General features: G+C 64.7%; 1 protein-coding gene across 7 annotated transcripts in view; it reads left to right on the forward strand.

Annotated features, from left to right (window-relative positions):
• The first annotated feature begins 1320 nt into the window (after positions 1–1320).
• Positions 1321–5687, forward strand: part of EGFL7 (EGF like domain multiple 7) — a 9759-nt gene continuing 5392 nt past the window's right edge. For 5 of the 7 annotated variants that reach the window (XM_045289217.1, XM_004714517.2, XM_045289213.1 and 2 more), the window contains exons 1-2: positions 3905–4025; positions 5236–5318. The gene's annotated coding sequence lies outside the window, so the exon portion shown is untranslated. Of the gene's footprint in view, positions 1376–3904; positions 4026–5204; positions 5319–5687 lie in introns of those variants that run through there. The other 2 variants (XM_045289214.1, XM_045289215.1) reach the window with 2 other exon arrangements.

Below are 5687 nucleotides of genomic sequence, written 5' to 3' on the forward strand. Positions count from 1 at the left end.
GCTGCGAGCTTCGTGCATAGCTGTGACTCAGGCACCCCTGTGGACAGGTTTCAGTGGGAGCCCAGGCAGCACGCACCCCCTCCTTCTGCTGCCCGTTGGCACGGACGCCATGGCCCCCACGCCCACAAAGGAGCCCTGCCCCCCACTCCCCAAGGCCCAGGGAGAAGTTCCCTTCAACACTGCAATTGTGCGCACACTGCCATGTTAAAAATAGACCAGCACCACAGCTGAAACGAGACACTGCCCAGTGACACACCGGTGGGCAGCAGCCACCGCTCACGGCTGGGGGCAGGCCCGAGGCGTGCCCGCCGGGTCCACACCCACCTCTCACAGGCACCATCTTCAGTTTGTGGACGGGGGGCAATGGCTTGGAAAGGTGGGAGGCAGCCTGTTCCCATGGAGGACCAGGTTCCGCTGAGGACAGTGACCACTGGGTCTGCCCCCCCTCCCCCGTGAGCAGGAACTGGCCTGAGGGACCCAGAAGACAGTGCCCGCACACGTGGCGGCATGGGGGGCAGCTCACTGCCAGGCCCAAGTCTGGGGATCCCCGTGTCACCAGTGCTGGGAGGGGGTTCTGCCCGGAGCAGGCCACGGAGTGTGCTGGGAGCACCCCCATGACCAGGCCACATGAGCTTGTGTGCAGGGAGCAGAGTGGGGGACATGTCAGGGAGCAGGGTGACCTGGTGCTCCCACTAGGAAGTCCAGGGGGGCTGATGATAGGCCAGGGGTCTGAAGGGCAGGGAGGTGGTCCAGGGCCAGTGTGGGTGAGGACAGGGACACCTGGACATGCTCTGGAAGCCAGGCCTGAGGCCATGGGCTTCCTCCCAGATTCAGTTGGCCTGATTGGAGACAAGTGGCAGTGGATAGCTAACTGGCTGCTAGAACAGTCCCCAGGCAAGGTAGGCCAAGGGTGGGCACAGGGGTCCACCCACTGGCCAGAGACCCCTGAGTCCCCAGCTAGCGTGACTACTGTGTGTGGGGTCCTTGTGCAGGGAGGTGCTATGGGTGGGTGAGGGGAATAGCAGGTCCCCTCTCCCCACCCGAGGGGCCAGCCCTGCTCAAGTGTGACCGGCCCATGGTCCACAGCCCAGGCCTGCCATCTCCTCCTGCCTGCCAGGACAGAAAGGGCCAGCGCATCCTGTCCCAGGACAACGGGAAGCCCATCTCTCCCTGTAAGGTCCCTCTTTCCTTCCTGCGCAGGCTCTGGGCCGTGCACCCTGCACTCCCGGCCTGGGGATGCCTGCCCTGTGCGGCCAGGACTCAGTCCACCTCCTCCTGGGGCTGCAGGCGCTGGAAGCTCAGAAGTGAGGGGTCCCGGGAGGGTCCCAGGAGGACTGAGCCCCCCACACCTGACCTGCCATCCTGCTCTGGGGAGGTAAGACATGGGGTCTTCCTCACCATGCTCTGAGTTCGGGGCACCACTGGGTGGATGTGAAAGCTGAGGTCTGGCATGGGGCAAGCAGGGGCATGGCAGGCCAGCCTCCACCCCTGGGCAGGGTATGACTCTGGGCTCCCGGTGGCCCAGTTGAGGACAGGGAAGTGCTGGGATCCTAGACTGATCCCCTCCCCCACACTCCCAGGTGGGCCCCTGGCATGAGGGAAGAGCCAGAGGTGGGCACAGGCACCAGCTCCTTCCCAAGGTGGCCCCTGGGGGACAGCGTCCAGGAGGGTCCTCAGTAGGCCGTCAGAGGACAGAGGACACTGGATGGGCAGGGCACCCCTGAAAAAATGGGGTGGGGTAGGGCTCCGGCCTCCTTAAGTGTGCCCACAGAAGGAGCCCCGCCCACCACAGCACCATCACCCCCAACCCTGGCAGACCCCAGTCAGCTCACAACCAGAGCCTCCTAGAGACTCACAGGGGTCTCTACCTGCGCCCAACCTCTCGCCCCTGTGTCCAACCCCTCCCCCTGCACCCAAACCCTCCCCCCTCCTGTGAAGGCAGCCCCCGACCTTGACACTCCTAAGGACTCTCACCCCCCACCCTTGTGCAGGGTCAGGGGCAAGGTTTCAGGTATGGGGCAGGTGGAGCTCAGGCCTTACCTGCCTGGCTCAGTGACAGGAGCAGCCCCCCATGATGAGGACAGGGGCCCCCATGGTGAGGACAACCCCTGGGCGGGTGGGGGGGCGTGTCAGAACTTCAGAGCTGGAGCACAGTGGGGGTGGGGGGTGTCAGAGGACTCAAGATAGCATGAGCAGCAGGAGCCCACCCTCACCAGCATCCGGGCATGTGGAGGGGGCGCTGACCCCCGTCCACCCCTCACTCTTAATCCAGGACCCCATGTTCTCAGCAGCCCACAGTGTGCTGCCCCCACCCCCAGCCTTTCTCAATGCGGGGTTCTCCTGGCAAAGCATTGTCTGGAAGCTGGGACCTGGGGGAGAGGACAGGCCTCAGTTTCCCCGGACTCACAGCTCGGGCCTCCTTTGCGGCTCCGTCAGCCTTGCGCCCAGCAGACGCTGGGCTGAGGTCAGGGAGCATGCTGAGAAGGTGCAGGCTCTCGGGGTGCATGCAGCCCAACTGGACCCAGGCCGATGTTCTCGGCAGGACATGCCCACTTTGGATGGATGATAGGGGGGCAGGGGGGACAAGAAGCCCTTGAGGGTGAAGGCAGATGCCCAGAGCCGGTGAGCTAGAAAGGCGTGGGGGGCAAGAGACTTCTCCCCCAGCTTAGACCCACAGGTGGGACCAGAAGCCCCCTCCAGCCACTGCAACAACACCTTGTACAGACAGGGCAGCTGTGGCTCCGGAAAGAGCCCACCAGCAGTGTCTGCCCTGGCGGTGGGGGCTGAGCTGCCCCTCCCTGGCTTGGGGCTGGAAGGAAGCTGGGCCCTGCTATGCTGGGTGATGGGTGACGCCATACAGGTAGTTTCTGTCTGTCCCCAGCCGCCGCCTGGTGGGGACTTTCCCAAACCTCCCCTGTCTCCCGCTGGGCCCTGGTGTCCAGCTGCGGAGGAACAGGGTGGACATGAAGGTGTCCCAGACCACTGGCAGCGGCTCCCTAAAGCAGGGCCTGGTCTCCAGGGCACTCCGAGTTTGGGGGACCTGCCTGACCGTAGGGGACTGGCATCTGGGACATGTTACAAGCCGCTTCCCTTAAGCATGCGTAACCCACCCCCACACTGCCTGTCCCAGGGAGGGAGAGGCCAAGCCCCGGAGGCCGGGCCTGTAACCCACAGTGGCTCTCATCTGGCTGCTTAGAGGCTCCCCAGGCCTCTACCTTGCTCACGGGAGGAGGGAGAATAGGGCTGAGAAGCTGGCTGCCCTTGGGGTTCCTGCGCTTTCAGCCCCTGTACTCATGCCCTCAACCCTCAGCACCTGAGTGAGCTACTCTTCAGGGACAGGGCACTCACCACCACTGGGCATCCCCTTCCAAGAGGAAGAGCTGATAGCCCTGGAAGAGACCCTGACCACTGCCCTGACTCCCGGCAGCCCAGGCCTGCGCCCACCCCAAAGGGCCCTCCCAGGACCCCCAGCCAGACTTGCTCATCCCCAGCCCTCCCCAGTCAATAGGGAGCCCCCAGGGCTGGCACGTTGTGTCTTCACACACATCTGGGGGAACAGGTGGGTGTCCTGGAATCCAGAATCAGGGACCCACAGCTGGTGGCCCAGCATCTCAGGTGTCCCCACCCCCAACTCGTGCACCACAGGGGCACCGGACCCCCAGCAGGCCACAGCTGAGCATGAGCCTGGTCCCTGGCTGGTCCAAGGTCGCGCTCTGAGGCCAGGGGCGCCCCCACCCCTCCGCCTCCTGTTTGTTCTGCTGACAGATCCCTGTTATCAGCAGAGAACACTCGCAGGAAGTCCCGCCGGGAAGCGCCCATCCCGGTCCCGATTTACGCGGGGCGGCAGAGCATAAGAAGCCGCCCTCCCGCCGGGAGCGCCTTCCTGCCCCAGCCACGCAGCTGAGATGGGGGCTCCTGCCCACGGGCCGAACAGGCGGGCAGGCAGGCGGACCGATGCCTTGTGGAGGGTCAGGGGCCACCTGGCCCGACAACCGGGCAGTGGGGCAGAGCCTGGGCGGCAGCAGGTATACCAGTATGGCCTGGGAGTGGACGGGCGGGTTCAGGCGTTCAGCTGGCCTATCCCACTGCAGAGGGGTGCTGAAGACCCTTAGCCAAGGACAACAGCTAGGGGGCCCAAGCAGGACCCCAATCTAACCAGCCCACCGGCTACCCTCTCCAATACCTAACCCCTGGAGTAGGACAGCCCTGCCGCTGGCCCCCGGGGGTAGGGTATGCAGGGTGGGAGGCAGGGTGAGGGCTTGTGTGAAGACGGAGCCTCCATCGTCCCCTGCCAGGGCCCATACTCCCAGAGGGCCCAAGGGGGCACTGGCCAGGGGCTGGGGAAAAGGCTCCTCAGAGCCAAATCTGCAGGTCTGGTGGGCCATGGAGTGAGGGATGGCCCTAGGGTCAAGCTGGCTTTGGAGGTCAGGCTCGGGGGTGCAGGGTGGTCATACGGCTGACTTTGTAAGGCCACCTTGGGTCCTGGGGAAGCCTCTGCTCCCCACACCCACCCACCCACCCAGGGCGTGGGGGAGGAGGGCTGTGGTCTTTCCTACCGGGTATCTCCCGGAGAAGCAAACGCCCTTGAGGGTCAACAGCAGCATCAGGACCAACTGGCCTCCCAGTGGCCTCTGCTGAATCCAGCAGGTCAAAGGGTCAATAGGAACAGCAGAGGGTGAGGACTGGGCAGGGGCGTCCTCCTTGAGCCTCTCTTAACCCTTCACTGCCTGCAGTTAGCAAGGGCTACCTCATGGCCAAGCCAAGGTTGCTCCCTGGGCCTGTGGTTGGACATAGGGTCTCCCAGCAGAAGGGATTCCCACTTGGTCCACCCTTAGTCACCCCAGCTGTCCCGCAGATCATCTGCCAGCAGCCTTGGGGCCATGGGTCCAGGGACAGTGGCTGTGAAGGGGGGAAGGGGCCCTCCTTTTCCGGAGTGAGCTCCAGTCACAGGGACCCTCCCTCAGCTCCCGTGCTCCAAGGGAGACCCAAGTCAGACACCCCCAGCACTGGCCCTGTGGGAAGGCCTTCCCATCCCCTGCCACAGACTGGACTCAGGGTGTGGAGGGAGCCCACCTACAGAAGGGGCAGCCTGTGGGAAGTGGGCTGTCTGTGGGGTGGGGATGGGGGGCTGCACCCACGAGCAGATCACGGGGTTAGGGTGCAGGCATCCTGCTGTGGTCCCTGACTCCTGGACATCATGGCAGGATTCTCACCTGCACCCTTCTCTGACCACAGCCCATACCCAGGGAAGGCGCAGCTGTGGAGGTGGGCAGCAGCCAAGGCCAGCCTCCAGGGAATGACGGAACCCCATCCACCAGGTGAGTCCCCAGGAAGCTGGGGTCCCCTGGGCCCTGGGAGCGACCCACAGGCCCATCATGGCACCTGGCAGTGGGGACAATCAGTCAGTTCACAGACACCCAGCCCTCAGGCCCCACCCGTATGCAGACAGCACGTGGCAGCCTCCCCCGCTAGGCCTCGGGTGGGCAGTCCTTGGGCTCTGGTGGCTGTAATGGGCTAAGGTGGGGTGAGGGCCAGGCTGGACGGTCCCTGTGGGCTCTGGCACACCGGGGGTTAACGCGCCCAGGAGGCTGGTTTTGCACTGCCGCGAGTCCGTGGAGCCTCAGTTTCTGCATCCGCGCAATGGGGGCGGCAGCGGGCCCTATGGGTGGGTGGGCTTGGCTTTCGGG

Source organism: Echinops telfairi, unplaced genomic scaffold, assembly GCF_000313985.2.
Source record: "Echinops telfairi isolate 266 unplaced genomic scaffold, ASM31398v2 ScPeMD7_25;HRSCAF=90, whole genome shotgun sequence".
Taxonomy (NCBI): Eukaryota; Metazoa; Chordata; class Mammalia; order Afrosoricida; family Tenrecidae; genus Echinops; species Echinops telfairi.